The 19,127-nt window shown below is 31.6% G+C and overlaps 1 pseudogene; it reads right to left on the bottom strand.

Moving 5' to 3' along the window:
* Window positions 1-5,874: 5,874 nt before the first annotated feature.
* Window positions 5,875-19,127, bottom strand: part of LOC124363561 — a 45,323-nt pseudogene continuing 32,070 nt past the window's right edge.

Below are 19,127 nucleotides of genomic sequence, written 5' to 3' on the forward strand. Positions count from 1 at the left end.
TACATTATTTTTGCAGAATCCTTTATAACGGCAGATCACAAAATCATACGTTAAAAAATTCCTTATTGAAGGAATTTATTTAATTTAATTGTAGTATAGTATATGATAAAACAACAATGGAAATAGATATACACTTTAAATGAATACTTACATTTCTGAAGGTACGATAAAACAACGAATGCTTAAAGGATTGAATTTAATGTGCAGTTTTTTAAAAATTTTATTAATGCAGTGCAGTTTAAAATAAATATATCTACAACAAACATTACCTATTTTACACAAGTATTCCTGAATCATGTAAATGTAAACAGCACAAAAACATAGAAGTGAAGTGAGCGTGTTAAATGGCGGTAATTACAGCTAAACCTAGACAATAACTTCTTGTCAACCATCCATCAGACAATAACGAGAATTTTTATATCGCTCTCCAGAACCTTTTACTTTACGACTAAACAGTTGAGTTCGTCCCATCTTGCTGTTTGTTATAGAAGGAAGATATTGCTTTACAACTTGTACTTAATAGCAGAGACACAAGTATTTATTTATTGTACGGACACTTTTAAATATGTCAAAAATTCTGTTTTAATTTAACGATTACATAACTTAACATTTTAATTAACATTCTAAAGGTCCTATCATATGTGTGGAGTGATATGAGCAAGGTAAAAACAATGTATAAATATCATACAGCATTTTAAGTTAAATTCTACATAATTCGTTTGTGTGCCTATTATTATATAGCTCGGTATGGTTTCATACACTGTCTTTTAACTATAAAATTAGAACGCTTCTGGAATACTATGAAAACAAATAAAATATAACAGTGACTTCAAGTTATAGTTCGTAATAAGTATTAAACACGTTTGAACTTAGGCTAATCCCCTACACTTCCAATAGACTAGATGGAATATAACAGAGCTGGATAGTACTTAACAATCCACATTAGGTGGCTGAACGTTGGGCGAGTTCTATTAACCTCGTGGGCCTTGACAAAGTTTCATGTATGCTACTCTATATCTTTACTGCCTTTAACACAATATTTTATTTCAAAAACGATTGACCCTATTGCCGTGCGTGTAAAAAAAAATGTTGCATGAAGCTTTATCTCTATACAGGACGACACTGAGTTCAACGATGTTTGCATGTCCACTCCATACGATGTGGCTGAGCGTTAGCAAATAGTTTTATTTGGTGTTATGAGTAGCTTGATGCCATGAAAATATGCCATAAAATAGTGAAAAATATAATTTTGTAATAATAATAATGTGTACAAGTCATAAATTGTAAAATTGTCATGCATTAACACAGGTAGCTTTATGTAAGCAGAAAAGTAAATACATGGTGGAGTTGACAAGTCAATATTAAAAGTCATAACCAAATTTATTTTAGCGCACACTTTGTTATAGTATCCCACTACTTGTAACGAGGCTATAGGAAGGTTAATTTCCCATAAAACAATACACTATTACGGGCAATATGACCTGCCCTCTTACACACGTACAATTTTACACGCTTATCGCTTAAGCTGGTTTTGATGCACCTGCACTTCCAGGACGCCTAGATTGTTTTGATAAGAGTCTGGTCATTCCTCCGCAATTAGTCTGCATAGGAGAAATTTTTGTATTTTTAATACAAAATTCTGGCTAGTTCACTAAACGAGTTGGGTTTCCCACAAATACCAGCTATTTCTAGTCTCAGGATTGTACTCCCACTATCACAATATCCTACAATGTCCTTTCTTCAATATCAAACACATAGCTTTACACTTTCTTTCACGTCAATAATGTAACTGCTCAAAGTTTTCATTATGTCATTGAGGCCTATGTTCAAGTTCAAGATTTAATTGCTCTATCTGGGTGACAGGGTAACAAAGGTGACATATTATGTATTTGGTATGCCTGGCTCACCTGTATATCCTACCCTTTTATATTCCTACTGCTTTGTTCCAACAAGGGGCCTGTGCAATTACCCGTGATAATCGCTAATATCGCCTTTAACAAAAAATGTGTCTCCCCTTTAATTCTTCAACAATACCCTTAGAAATTCCCAACAATTGTATTACATTTAATCCAATAATCTATTTTTTGAATGTTTTCAAATATCTCTCACCGGGTTAGCTATTTTCCAAAGACAATAGAGTCCCCACGATGGCATGAACACTTCATATTCAACTCGCTTCCTTTCCCCACCCTCATAGACTACTACCGTAGGTAAACTATCTAATCCCTTCTTCTAATTCCTGATTACTCTCAAAAGTTTTCGAACTTGCTTTCGAGTATCTTCCTCATTAATTTGTGCTTCTTTCAAAACTGCTAAGCTAAACTTGAGTTTTTTATGTAACTTCTCTATCACCTTACTCTGTAGTCTTCGGTTATTGAAACTCTACTCAAAAGTCTAATCTCCTCTGCAGTGTTTAAGGTTTAGACTCACACCTTAAAATGTCAAATGTATTCTTTAATTCTAGGCTTCTTCTAAACTTCACTCAATACATCTAATTGCCCTTAACGCTTTATATTTCGTCTTATAATTGATTTTCCTTTAAGATGTTCATCATTGGGCACTACCTCTAACTTAATAAGTTTCATAATCTTTCTCTTAATGCTACTAACCACAAATTCGTTTAGGATCACACCCCTACGTTTCACTCAAAACAACAGTTTCTTCTTTACTAAGTATGTTCCATTTCATCGACATCGTTCACTAATTAAAGTTCAGTGCCGTTCACAAATGTCACTTTTTTATTACTGTTTTTATACCTTTACAGAAATTTTTAATGAAAATTAATTTATTCATTATTCGAAATATTATACAGTTTTAAATCGATTTACCATGCCAGCCACCGAACCAGGCACTGCAGTTTACCAGGCACAGACAATAACAGAGTAAACAAATTTAATGTCTTCCTTTAAGAGTTTCACAACAAATACAAATTAACCACGTTCAAAACTGCTTCACACGCAACCGCTCAAATATACATAGCAAGTGGCGCAATTATGTAACGTGTCTTAGGAAGGTTAATTCCATACAACCATTACACTATTTCGTTTAGTAATGAGCGATCAAGTGACTTGTAAACAACAACCCTTTATTTTAACAATGCACAATCCCAATGGAATCCAATAATTAAACTCAGTATAAATTAATTAGAAATTTAATTATAATGAACACCAATAATAGACCATCGCCAGCTATCTTTTTTACATTTAATTTATTTTCACTATTTCTTATTTATAAACCTTCAGATGTTGACATGTTCAGACTTATAATTAACAATCAATCAAATCATACATTAATTGTGTTCCTTCAAGTTCCCAGTGCTAATCATTTTGAACACAAACCAAATTAAAATCTTCATTAAATTTCAAAATAACATAATCTCTTCAAATACAAAATTGAAACTACTAATAAAAATAAGACTCTTCACAATATAAAAATCCAAACAAATTAAGGTAATTTAATAATTTAAGTAGGAACAAAGACAATGTCCAACCAATTAAACCAAGTTTTATCATTACTAAAAATCCTAATTGCTGTAAAAGTTCCATTTTCAAGATTATCGAATTAAAAAAATTACCCAGAATAATCTGGTTTGCATTTGAATATTAAATTTAGACTGTAAATATATATATATATATAGAATCTCTGAAAAAAAAATAAAATTTCCTTTATCAGTAAGGCTATTCTGACTTAACCAACTTGAACGAACATACCATTAAGTAATTTGCTATTAAAAATATTCTAACTTTTCACAGTACCGTCACACTTTTTCAGAAGAACATCACAACCAAAATAACTGTTATTAATCAATTACTTGAAATTCCAACTTTTAAATTTGAAATAATTTAACTTGAACTCAACCTTCCTACCGAAATATCTACACGGACAAGATTAGGCTAATCACTGTCTACCAAGAACTTCTCTCTCTGAGCACACAGCAAAGGACCCCCCTAAAAACCCACTTGAATCAACTCTGTAAGGCCTCTCGTAAGTAAACCTCCCAAAATATCAATCAACCTAACTTTGCGAATTAAAATTGACCAAACACAATGTCTGAACTGGACGGCACCTATTCCAACCCAGACCTGAAACTATGGCCAATACCACGAGACAACAAGAATGCTTCTAGTCATTCCTCGATCCCGAATCACCAACAAGATACTCAGCACTGCTGAAAAGATCACAATCCTTACAATTCACTAATTATAATTTTTACAATTCCTAACATAAATATAAATGATTCCTATAAATTTACTAAACAAATATAGGAAGGCATCCTATACTACTTTCACAGAATATTTATTCATTACAAACCTCTTAAGAAACATAGCTTAAAGAACAAAATATAAATTGCAATTGTGTGTGGCAAAATATATTATTGTGCTAGATATCAATTCCTGTATTTTAAATATTTGACAAGGAATTAAATTTCTCTTCATACAATAAATTAGTTCTGTAGTGCTTATCTAGACCTGACATTTTGTTAAGCGTCATTGAAAGCCCATCGCTCAGTTGTCCCACACTAATATTTATCTTGTCAAAGGAATATAAAATATGGGATATTTATTGTATGCGTGATTTTACAATCTGTCTGCTCACAAAATATCTGAGAAAATAAATAAGCTAAAGATGTTAAAGCATGCATGCAACTCAGTGATTCCTCTTACTATACCATGCAGTGTGTACTTTCACCCTTGAGAATAAAGCAAGTCACAACAGTATAGAGTGTTCTTGATTATCTAGTATAGCTAGTGGTTTTAGCGGACAATATTTATTGGTAACATATTGATACGTGACCTGGCTGAATATGAAATTATTTCCCTTAAAATCTACGCAGATTTTCAAGAACTTAGACATAATCTTCTTGTTAATTGATGTACGGTTCATACACTAGGAAGATGTGCTTTGATCTGTTACTGTGTTTCTCAATAGATCTACATTACAAACTATTGCATTTTAAACAGGTTGGATTTGGTATAAAAATTAAGTGACATACATAAATATAAAATCTTGTTTTATAATGTTTTTATAAGAACTAAGAACACTTTACACACACTGATAAATCTGTATAAAAAACAATTAATTTGATTACGAGGAATGTTGTTTCAATAATTTTTCCTTTTATAACAATCTACTTTTGATTACGTCAAAGTTATAGTATTTTTCATAACGAGGTAAAGATGTTGTCTCAAAAGTTAAAGTTTTGTAAAAATCTTGAAATATTGAACAATTTATCTATTTACATTAAAAAAGTTTTATTTTATTAAACGAAACTAACATTAAAATCTATTTAGGTGTATTGACCCGTTTATAAACAAGGAAACTCGACTTGGTTGCAGTCAGCTTTATACATATTACATTTATTATATATATATATATATATATATATATATATATATATATATATATTCCCTCCAATTAATTTACTGTCAAAAGCATTACGATATATAAATGCAAGTAAACAGAATGTTAAATGAACCTAAAATCATGAAATATTTTCTATTTGCCCCCTAATTAAGACATCGCATTACCTTTTGGTCTTTGAACGGTTGTCGTCATTATATCATACAAATATCGAAGGATGTGGAAATTTTAAAAACTTGCTTAAATGTACTTCCTATACAAGAAATCAAGAACCAGTGCTAGAAGCTCTAAGGCGGATTTAAAACATCGTAAAAGTATTCAGATGAATTTCATTAGAAGTAACACAGGGTAAGTGAAATAAGTTTTGTCAACCCCTTGAATTTAAACTCCGTACACTGTTCTGGGAGGATGAAGAAAATACATACTATGAATGCAGAATTAAAGACGTGATATCTATTTTTTCGCTTCCCTTCACTTATCAAGGATATATATTATCGAAATAGCATCTTGGAGTTAAAAGATGTTTTGAATCTGAGTTAGAATGTGCACAGGTTCAACTTCAATGTGTAACTGAAGAACTGTAACAAAAATAACACTATATCAAACATCTTACTGGTGTTTAAATTACAACGACAAATAGCAGAATTCGCTTTATGTACGTTAGGTTGAGTTGATAGCAATTGAAGTTGATACCTATTCAAAATTCTGTTCTAGCGAGTGTTTTGCATGTTTCTTCCGTGGTACAGACTGAATCACCCAATATCTGTTTACTATGAATCATTTATAAGTTTATGATTTAGGCAAGCGAACAAAATTAAGTCAGAAAGGAAAAAGTTCCTGCCTTGAAAGTATGCAATTAAAAGTTCAAAAGAATGCAGTTAAACAAGTTTGTAATAAAAACAAATGTATTGTATATCTTAGGCTAATCTATTTTCCTTAAAGTCTAAATGTTGATTTTTACAGTGATTTATAAAGTAAGATATACAAGAATTAATAAAGTTACTTAATGAAATACAGTAATAACAGCAGCAGCAAAGGAGTAAGGAAATGACATAAATTTAAATGAATAAGAGTTGTCCCTTCTCCAATACAGAACGCCACATCCACGTTCCTTGCAGTACTTTGAGTACACCCTCATGTTGGACAGAGTGTCGGCGATCTTCTTGATGAAAGAGCCTCCTCTTTCTTGGATGTGAGCCTGCTGGCGACATACACGCACTTGAGGAAACCGTGTCTGGAACTGCGGGCAGTTACAATGTAAAGCTTAATTCAATACAATGACAATAACTTTATTCTCGCTATTTGCTCAGTTTTATAAAGCTTTCTTCTAGATTTACTTCTAAATTGGGCTTTAAGTCATAATTAGAAGAACTTCTCTTAACATAAAAAAAACATTGTTCGTAATACATTTAATTGTTTCTAACCATTTTAAAACGAAGTGTATAACGGCTTACATTAACCCTGCTCTACAGATATTCTATTGATAATTATTAATTATTTTATTAATAATTATTACATGTATAATTTGTTCTTGTATGTATTGTAAATTAATGGAAATAAACTCATTCATTCATTGATATTGTAAATACAACAGTTTTTGCCGCATGATATTTGGATATTTGTATCATTGGTTGTTGGGCTGTTTGACACTCAATTATACACAATGTAGTGGACAGACCTAGGTGAAACTCGACATGAATATTGCTTAAATATGATAGTAACATATGGGCATATGTTTTTCCAAAACAATATTCATTATAAAATACTTATTTAAGGTTTTGTATTTGCATGATCAAAATACCATCTGATATAGTGTGCTGCCAATACTTTTTGACAGCTGAATTTTCTAACGTTTACTAGACTGCAGCATTAAGGATATAACCATTATTATATTTTGGATGCTAAAAATTGAATGCTTAAAGTCTAAAAATATTTATGAATATTTTGACAGGACAGCTGGATGGCAGACATGCAGTTCATTTTAGAGAATTTAAATAATTATAAATATTATTAGCACAGTGGGATGGTTTAAAAAGTCTTAGAGTGTATGTGTATGTTGGTTTGATCAGAAAAAATCGTGGTAAAACATGGCTTTATTAGAAACAACAGTATTGATCAGCTATTAAAAAGATGTATAACCAAAATAATTACTGATGTTAATGACAGGGAACTCACTATTGCTGTCCTACTATTGGTTGGTTTTCACAATTCCTAAAATCTATCCTGGGCTTTACTAAAGCCTTTGACCTTATGGACTTGAGACTACTTCAATACAAACCGGAGATGTATGGTATTCACAATAATTCCTTGAACTAGTTCAAAATCTTACCTACTTGGCAGACATTTTTTGGACGATAGGTCTTTTTAGTGACAAGTTAGGTTGAATTTTGGAAAGAAAATTTGGGCAAGATTTATTCGTAGACTATTATTATCATAGACTATTTTTCTTTCAACCTCAACTCAAAAATATTTCATTTTACTCATGATACCTCTTTAATATGTTTGTCGAATAATTTAAATATCTATTTATGCAGAATGGATATAAATTTCGTGTTTGTTTATTTTGAACTGGGTTAATAGTAAAAGATATTCTATAAAAAAGTCAAATTCCCCTGTTAAAATACAATCGTACGACAATACAGAATTTCAATTTTAAATTGGTCGTAGATGCCTCCCATATTCGTGTTTGTGTTACTATGAGAAAATATATGTGTTTTAAACAGTTAACTGCTTAATTTACAGATTAATATAGTTATACAATAGCGATCACACGTTGTCTGTCTTACACAAAAATTGAGAAAAATTAACTATAAGTAATACAACTTGAAAGAATACTGAACTGCATTCTACTTAAGGTTACAGCATATTTTGTGGCTTGATACAATATAGTTTACTAGAGTGAGACGGTACGGGATATACTTAAACTAAATTTAATTTTTCATAACTTGACCTTAATTACAGTTTGTGGTATATGTAAGTACCACATCACATGAACTATTTGAATATTTAATAATTATATTCTTGACCTAGACAACTATGCAAACTGAAATATGGAAATGTAAATGTAATATAGTCAAGCCACAAGTGTTCCTAAAGACAAAAAAACCTGTATTGGTCGCCTTTTTAAATTTTGCATTATCTCCTATTCTGTTGATCATAAATACTGAAATAATATCTACTCGATACGTACCAATTTTCGTTTTAAAATCAGTATAGAATTTCATTATATTAAAATACAAGTCTTTCATTAAAAAAGACCACGAGCTTTGACTTTGTTATTCTTTCAGACTGGCTAAAAATATTTAATTGTAACTGAAATGATTGATACTTTCCATCAGATAGCATAGAATGTTACAACGAAGTTAAATTTATAAATTCGCCCTTACTTATAAAATCAGTTTCACTCTCTGACTTCAGGTCCTCAAAATAAATATTGCTCTTAAAACTTAAGTTCATTTATTGGAAATCGGATCAGAATATTGGTAAATCTTCACTTTATCACCTGTCCCTTCACTTATCATAGACGTGTTTTAAAAAGGGATAATCCTAAAACATTACGACTGTTTCAACAGGAAATTGAGTGCGTAGCAGCGAGAAAACTGTTAGTGTTATTATAAAGACTTTACCAGCACAGCTCTAGTAAACCTGGACTCCACAGTATAGTTTTTGCGGCTGACCTCCTCTCTGACCAGACTAAAAAACCGGTTAGCACAGTTTGTCCCAGTCCTTGCTGATCGCCTTATAACAGGACGTATATTGCTCTGGAACCAATACAATACGGTAGTGCAATCACTTCATAATTGTAACTATATTGTTAGCGTTTAGTTATCTAAAGAGAAATGAGAATTGCAATCTTGCTCTACAGGCCACATATAATGACCTCATTAAATAGAGTGAGAGGGATAGGCATTATTGTAAGAGCTACGATAGTAGATGTAGTAATATTCTCCACACATAGAACCTATTTCTTGTTACTTTTAACACAGATTCAAAGTCGTAACCTTAGACGGAACAGCTTTAATTAAGCAAAACTACGTGTCGGTATTAAGCAATAATCAGATGAAATAAGAAGATGAACCACTTTGTAACTATACATTTTTACTTTAGAAATTTATTTGCCTCTTTCAATACACCATGGGATATTCTTAGGTTAGGAGCTATATAAAGTTTTCATAATAACTATATCAACTTATTGAATGTTTGTCAATGCATTTTTAGTCTTTTCCAAAGTTTATTCACTTACATTGAAAGTTATTATAGACAAAAGTTGTGCCACCAAATCTTACACAATAACCGCCCATGCGTTTGTTTAAGATTGTTTAGATAAAATGATTCCTCGTGATTGCATACAACTTCAACCAGTGATAGAATACAAAACGTGAGCGCCGCCATATCTACACGATAATCACTCATTATCAAACTTTGATAAAATATTGAATTGTTCCTTTCCTTTAGTTAGTTTTTTCGTTCTGAGGTATTTTAATTCCTAAAACTAAAGTCATTAAAGACAAACAATGGGTGCTGCCAACTTCATACCATAAATCCTGTTGATCAAAGCATTAAGGGGAACACAGTCCGCTGATATGTGTTGTGTTACAATAATGACATCCTTCCACGAACTGTTTCAATAAATTAGTTTTATCATGTAGAGCTTGCGTGAATAATATTGAAATTAGTAATCCCTAAAGTTTAGGGAAAGTTGTTTCGATGTATTAGATTTGGCTGTTTTCAAACTTGTCATACGCAAAACATTTTGAAACCATACCAGAATTAATATAGTAAGAAATCGAACATTTTATGTCGGTATATGTTTAAAACATTTTTATATATATTATTCTTTAGCTTGCAATATCCAACTTATAATTCTTAAGCGTGCAAGAAAAATATCAAATTTTAAAACAAGGCAAAGATTATATCTATGATATGTCCACTTAATAAACTGAAGAAGCACAGATAAAATATCACCACACAACACTGAAGCACTTCTGCAAACAGATGATACATGTTAGGCAAAACAATTATATTCTGAATTAAACAGTATAATTAAAAAACACTGATTTAGTGTTATGTATTAACTTTGTGAGTTATTTTATAAAGCAAATAAGGAAGAAACTTTTTATTAGTACTAAGAGAGAGCCAAAATGTATGAACTTTGTGTTACAAGAGCTACATATATATTTGTAAGAATGTTATTACTTTTAACTCTAAAACTTTTTGAATCTCAATATATTGTGCAAAAATGTGCATTTTAGTTTTTACAATAAGAACAAACTGCTTGGAGGACGTTTTCTTAGCAAACCTCAGCGATTAGACGGGGTAGTAATCACGGAGATGACGTCGAAAACTCAATGAAACTGGAAGTCAAGTGCAAGTTCCTGAGGAAACATTCAGTCTTGTTCTGTTTTCTAGCCGCTTCTCTTTGGGGAAACAATTCTTATACTCCATATTACAATCATCATAACCCTCAATAGTTTTAAAATTTATTACTTGTGTGATTATTTATTCATTGGATCGTTATGATACAGTTTTGGGTGACAAATTTAACTCAAAATTAGTGCTTTTAGATGTTGTAAAACTACTCAGTCAGAATTCAGTCGGAGGAAATCAAACGTGTAATATATTTAGCATGTATGAAACACCGTGAAGATTTTGTTGTCCTGGAGCTAAATAGATTACTGATTTACTAGCTCGAGTTTAGATGCCTAATTCCACTTCATTAGACTTCACTTGTATTTATCTCTAGCTGTATGTAATCAATTTAATAAAAAAGAGCAACTAAATTACTTGTTCACTGCTAAAGAACGGTAATTTAACAACTTAAATTTAAAGTATAACCTATTAAAGAAATTTCTTGTGCAAACTTTGAATGTATGACAACTCTGTTAATTAACATTATAGAACATACCAACTTTTAAACGAGAGAACCTCATGCGTACTTTTTAACAGTAAAACATTATTGTTTTACTGTAACCATTACTGTTTTACTTGAAGGAGCAATGCTAATTGTTTAATGCCTTTTAATTTATAACAATTTTATATTTGATCCTAGTTATGTATCGAATGTATGGCGAGAAGCTTGTCATTCCCCTGAAAAATGACCATGGCTGATACGATGATCTGTCAGTGATTTTGAGGAGGTTTGAGTTTTACCTGGCTATTATTTTCTGCAAAACTTCCAATTTAGTTGATAGATTATTTCGTTTCATTTGTATAAAATCGGTATTTATTCGGATAATTTTAAAAGGTATGTTACTACTAAAACCTCTACTAGATGACATATTTACATGCACTACTACAGGGCTTTCATTATTATTATTTAAAAAAATTGATATTGGCTAGAGTATTTCTCAGATTTTTGATATGTTAATGATAACTTTAAATGGTTTTGAAATCATACGACTATTATGATGAGAAGTTATACAAACCAAACATAGTTTTGATCGTGTATATTTTAAAATCAATTACTAATCAACATAAGGCTAATCATACTGAATATGTATAACCTTGATTGTATGATACACAGCTAATACATTATAGCTGATTGTATAACTAATACATTATAGTTATAACACAAACAAACTGGAAATGCTGTTTGAACGATATTTAGTGACAGTAGTGCAGAAGACGGCCCAAAAGAGTCACGGTTATCAATCATTTTGCACTATCTAATGGCATCTTATCTGTAGTATATGGGATTTAATACCAGATTTTATATATTATATAATCATAGTTCCTTTCTTCAATTGCTGCTTTTTCTAACAATGCACGATTATATGTGTTTTATACGTTATTTTCTTTGGTATACGTGTATTTAACTTTGTGTCTTAGGTTTTGATATCTGAAGAAACGTATCGTTACCATTTGTTCAAACGTGCGTTTCAAAGTGTTTAACGTATAATGATGATAAACGTCCAAAAATCCTGTAATTATTTCAGATAATTTCATAATCGACAATGATGTTTAATCAAGAGACCGATGTAAACACCATGAATGTTTACAAATTGAATTGTAAACAAAATTTGGATGAATTTAAAATCATATTTAACCATCAGTTAGCTATAAATTACTAATTTAAAATGAAAATCAAGTGTTGTTTCTGATCTGCTTGAAAAACAGGATCGTCGCAGAGGAACTTGAACGTGTGTCTGGCACCGGCGACATGAGCCTCCAGCGTCTGTCTGTCCTGATGGGAGAGACATTTCTTGGCGAACTCATCCATGCAACCCATTCCTATTTTGAATGCACTAAAACAACACACATATTATATATATATATATATATATATACATATATATAATGTGTATATATGTATATGTACGTATATGTATGTATATATACATAATAATATATATTATACATAATATATAAATATACATATATTTAAAATTTTGAATATAATTCATAAGAACTAAAAGAAGACAGGTAACTGATGCTGAATAACAAACCTGCTATATCGATCACGTTGTTGTCTGATAACATATATCTTATAATATATATAATATATATCTTGCGTTTGAAATTTTCAATAGGTCTCCATTATATTACATCATAGGTGATTTTACTAAATAGTATAAGGATTTAGATTTTGAAAGTTGTGTGCGAAGGCGTGGGTAATCGCTATTTCACAATAATTTTATTAAATAAAAATACTACATCTATATGTATTATATCCATTACGGAAAATACAACTATTTTGGTATAAACAAATTCTAGCTGGGTATAAACGTGAATAATATCTTATAATTATTCATACAACACATGAACACAGTAAGGAAGAAATTCAGGTTTTAGGAAATAAAAGTACGCTATACCTGAAGGATGCATTAATATCCTTTTGGAACTTGGAACTCCTTTCGTTTCTGACTTCTCAAGGATTGGTTGCAGTTTCTTGACACAGTTGTCAATGTAGATCCTTAAATTTGATTAGTGTCCCATTGAGACTAACCTCCTTTTACAGCACCACGTGTTGTTTTACTTTAAACCAATCATGACAATTATAGCATTAAAGATGAGATTTTTACCATTGATTGACTAATTATAAGTTAGCTAATCTATGATTTCATAAATTATATATTTATTATTTTGGGAAGTATGTTTATTTTTCAAAAGATTTATTCAAAATCATCCTGCTACTAAATTTTACTAAACGTGTTTTGGTATTCTATATTTACACAAAATATATAGAGTATAGATGAAGTATCTGAAAAAGTCAGCACTTTAGAAACGTCCTTTAAACGGGCATTTCCTATGCGTTAAGGATATTTGTATCAAACGTACAATGTATACGTAACATGTACAATTTAAATATATTTAGAAACTGTAGATCTTTTACTGTTCTTAAGTCTATTACATAGCCAAAGTAGTGTATGAGGAAGTTAAATCAAGTTGTTGATGTGTTAAGTATTTAAAACATCAATGCATGATTTTAATTTTGAGGGATATACACGTTAACAATTTAATATCAGGGAAGACTAAAAATAGGGGTTTCCACGTTAACAGGCACCCTACAAGAATGTAGCTAACTAAGTAAGGATCTCATTAATCATCTGCTAAGAAGGACGAAATCTAGGTATTACCAATATATTTTTATAGGCATAAAAACGATATTAAAATGTGTGGGTGGTGTATAGGGTCTGTAAATTTAGAGCACATTTTATGATTTGGTTAATTAATATGGGTACCAGCAACCTTCCATTACTTTATATTATTATATCTTTCTTAACTTTTTTTCCGCTTACATTCAAGCAATGAAAAATAAAAGTGAAGTTAAAAAGCAAGCACGGCTAGCTTGTCTTGGCAGTGGAAATAGAATAGGGTGTATTCTACTTTATTAAACAGTTACTTAGTTATAAAATACAATATTTTTGGTACTAACTGCAAATTAATAAAATACTAAATTTAATATCAAATTAAGCATGGGATAAGTAACATTACGTTTAGAACTTAGTTTCTGTAACATTAGTAAAATTTACCATTTAAAATGATTAAATGTTGATAATTGAATTTCAGTGAAAACGATTAAATTTGCTCATAACGCGGATGAAATATATTTATTTTATGAATTGGTAATCACAGTACCAACCCACCACCAACCATCACCCTTAACCCATACCCAATACTTACTGCGTCAATAGCATATTGCATTTTTCTATGAAGACAATAAAGTCAGTTTTCAAATAAATATATTAAATATGTATATTCATACAATTTAGCTGTGAGTAAACTTTGTTTTAATAAAAATTTTCTAAGCAATAAAATAATTTCAGTTTACAAATGTTCTTCTTAATCTTTAATCTACAGGAATGAATGCGTTTTTTAACAGTAGTAAGAAGTCTACTACCGTAGGACAAGAAATGTGAGAGTATCAGGGAACAGGAAAATTCATACTGCCTTTTACGTTTTATAAGATCTGTCTCTTGATAATATTCAAAGCTTTGATATTAGAAACCTTTTACAATATGTGCGTATCCAAGTTTTGTTTGGAATGGAATTTCTAATAAAGTAACATATTATGAAACTGTTCGTATCAGTACTTAATTTAGAATCGACGTAATATATATATATATATATATATATATATATATAATATATATATATATATATATATATATATATATATATATATATTTGTGTGTGTGTGTGTGTGTGTTTGTGTGTGTGTGTGTGTGTGTGTGTGTGTGTGTGTGTGTGTGTGTGTGTGTGGTGTGTGTGTGTGTGTGTGTGTGTGTGTATATATATATAATTCATAATTTTCATATGAAGGGCTGTGTAACGGTTAAACTGTTTTAACAATGTAAAACAGCTTAACACTAACACAGCCCTTGATGTGAAAATTCATATTTTATATGTATTGGTAGATACAGCATGCAATGACGTTGATAATTAAACCCTAATCACATTATTTATTAGTGACGGTATAAACTATATTACGCAGACTGCAACTAGATTAACACCTCCCCAACCGCACTTTTATCCTATTAGAAGGTAGGTTTCAATTTTACTTGCATTAAGGTACACACGCACGAATGCACCAGCGTGTAAAATAACCGCAGTTATAACTTCTTATTTTATATATTTATATCAGTTTACACAAAATCGTTTTTTTTAGTTCTAGCTAGAGAATTTTCTATGAGTTCTATGGTTCTATGAGAACCACATTTTCCCCCATCTAATTTCTATGCCAAAGTCATAAAATAATATGTTTTATTAAATTTAGGTCCAATATGTGTGGTACATATAGGATTGTGATACTCGCTTGTGAGTCGATATCAGCGTGAAGGGAAGTCAATTTTAAATAACTAATAAGTTTTAAAAATTCCCATATTTTAAAACCATTGGACCAAAATTTGGACTATTGCTTGTTCCGAGCCAAAAATGTGGTGGGGGATGGTCAAGTTGACCAATATTAATTGTTAATTTCTAAACTTTTTTGCGAGAAATTTAATAGCTTTAGTTGCTGCGTTGTTTATTTTAAATCTAACCCCTGTAGGAACCTGATTTTATCCGTTATGTTAATTTCATTCATTGCATTACAGGTATTAGTTATTTATCACATGAGGAAGTTTTATCCCTTTAGTTATCACGTTTATTTATTATTTCGTTTAGCTCTGGTAGAGCCCCACCTGTTTTGGTGGTAGATAAACCACGATCAGATTAATTTACTTTTAGCAATTTGTGTTTGTGATAGCACAAAATTATCCAGATTATTTAATGTCCAGCCACAAGTACAAAACGCAAGTAGATTAAAATTAAGTTGGGCTCCGGTAGGGTCTCAGTGATAAAACTCAACCCTTAGGGATTTTTTAGGGAATTAGGGAAATTTAACCATGGTAAGGCCCCACTCGCTTTGATATTAAGCCAAACTTAGATGGATATTGTTTTGCATTTAACCTTAGTATGGCCCCCCAGGCTGTTGGTAATAAACCACAACCAAAAAGCACGTACTTTCTGTTTAGCACCGCTAGGGCGCGTCAAGTTTTTGGTAATAAACATAATCCTAAACTTTGATATTTCGTTTTCTCCGGTAGGACCGCTTAATATTTAGATGCATAAATAGGTATTATTAAATTTAGTAGCTTTATAAAGCCTTCTGAGTATTCCGATAGGTACTTTATAACACTTTTCGTTTTATAATATTTCACGGTAGTAGCAGATCAATCAGTGTCGTAACACCCAGTTTTTTTATAATATTAGTTGCTGCCGGGAACCCGAACTACGCCATTATTAACAAAGTGTTAACGAAATTATATTGCGCTTTCGGATTATTTTGTGATTTAGGTCAGCATCCAAAACTTACCTCTATTTATACCCTCGATCCTATCTACTTTCCTTTATCTATGAGGAATCATTAAACTCGTAAACAGTCAGTTTGGTAATAGTGAAGTCTGAGCCTTCTTTTAAAACCGAAAACCCGGTCCTCGTACAGAAGATTTCCGTTTTATGAACACTGAAACGGCCCAAGCAATAGTATAGTAGAGAATTTATAGCATGACCGGTGACTTCGAGATGCGCCGTAGGCAAAGACGGAACTAAAGTGGTGTGGGGGTGGAGCGGCTCAGTCTGTTGCCGTATTTAGCCTTGTGAACTTCGGTCTCCAGTCTTCTATACGTGCCGCTCAAAAAACATTCGCTTGTGCCAATTCACGAGTTGTAATACAATTTGTGAATTAATTGCGTTGTGCTCATTACGTTTTTAAGTAAAGAGTTTGAGATGGATCATAATGTAAAAAAGTAAAATTGGAGGTAGAAAGGTTATACACGGGCCAAGCAAGAGAAGTGCTTCCCATTTTATGAAACGGGAAGCAAAAACCAACACACTTATAAATTTGAAGAAAGTTCAACAGCGTGTCGTAGAGGCAACTGGAATTTCTGAAAGTACGCAGAGACGAAATTTTGAAGGAGGAAAAAAAATAAGTCCAATTGGCAATTCTTTTAGTACGCCCAACAAAGTAAGAAAACGCAAACATACTAAAAGTAATCTGGATAATTTTGATTTGGGTGTAGTTCGAAGAACAATAAATAATTTTCATCGACAAACGGGGTTTTGTAATGTTAACTATTGCGTGTGGATCGTTGGCGTTATTGTTATTTTAAGTATACATCATTAAATTAACTTGATACAAGTTGGTAGATAAAACTGAGTTTTTTCTTATTCTACTGTGTATATTGACAAATTAGTTTAACCAGTTTTATATTAATTTTTTAATTTAGCAGCTAGGCTATGTCAGTTGAAAATTTTGTAGTGCATAATTGTATCTACTATCGTAAATCCTGAAGCTTACACGGTTAGTATATGATAAATTGAATTTTAAATGGCTAACAAAGCGTAACAATAATTACAATTATGAACTGTTGTCGTCGTTGGAGATCAAGAATAATATAAATTCCTACCCTTTCCTAATTTTATGAGAACCCTTTCTTACCACCAGGTATCTCTACTGCGAACTCATTAAGAAGGGTGAGCTATGAACACAATTTCGGCAGAACATAGTCATTGTTAAGATCACGTACATCCGGTCCCAATATTTCCAAGATTTCCTGTATTGAATTCCCCATCATAAAAGTCCGTCGCCGTAACTTCAAAAGAGTCTAGAAATGTTCAAATATTCTCAAGGTCTCCTATATTAAATTGCTCATCATAAAAGACCACCGTGGTAAGAACATAAGGGTCTAGAAATGTTGGCAAACACTACAATAGCCACCACTATGAGCCGGGAGCCGAAAACTCTCAGTAGGTGGTTAGTAGCACCGTATTCACTCCCCTACTTTAGATTGTGCCCCCACGCGCTCAACTCCTCCACTCCTCACGCGCATCCCACCGGTCATGCTATAACTTCCCTAGAGTAGGTTGTGTTATCCGCGGAAACTTAATTCGTATACCCTCTCACCAAGAATTTCCTCACATGGTTGTTATCAGTATAACGATGAACGACGTTGTCACAAAATTAGTTAGTCCCTAATTTAGATCAGCCGAAAAGAGGTGGGAAAATCTCTCTTGGCCACTCAGATAGTGATGAATGGCACACACAACTGTCTTGGTCGCTCACGCTGAAACATAATGGGAAGTCTTCGCTACGGAATTGGAAAAAGGACTCACCAATTTTTTTTCCACGCAATTAATAGACCCTCGTCCATTTTTGGAGCATGTTTCATATAGGCACGACACTGAACTATCGATATATAAAAGTCTTGCTTGATAAATGTCTTACAAAACACACACCACTCACCCGACCAATAAAATAATATTAAAACATTACATTGTACAAATAATACATTCTTAATTTCACTTTCCTTTCATGCAGGAACTATATAAACTTTACGATAGTTGAAAGGCACGTTATCAGTCATTTCAATGAGTTAAATAGTCGTGGTAAAAATTAACTTCAACTTTATGATTCAGGTAGAAACATTACAGTAATGTGTAATGATTTGAAAATTTTTTAACAAATTACAAATTAGATTATTATGATTGGATAAATTTGTGTCACCTCTCAGGTCAGATCTTTGAAATTCTTTAATGGTATAAATGTGTTTTATCTTAAGTAATTCTCAAATATAAAAGTTTAAATTCTAAACTTAAAATGAGAATACAGTAAACTGTTGGTTGAATGCTCAGGGTCCGGTATTTCCAATTTAAAACAGTGATTACTGTTGTAGATGTAGGGCTTTGCTTGCTCCAATTATTGTGAACAGTTCCTCCTCTTTCTCAGTCCTTGCACAGTTCACAATTATAACTTAGTAAACTCAATTCAGCTACTCAGTGCTTAT

Source organism: Homalodisca vitripennis, chromosome 5 (genome assembly GCF_021130785.1).
Source record: "Homalodisca vitripennis isolate AUS2020 chromosome 5, UT_GWSS_2.1, whole genome shotgun sequence".
Taxonomy (NCBI): Eukaryota; Metazoa; Arthropoda; class Insecta; order Hemiptera; family Cicadellidae; genus Homalodisca; species Homalodisca vitripennis.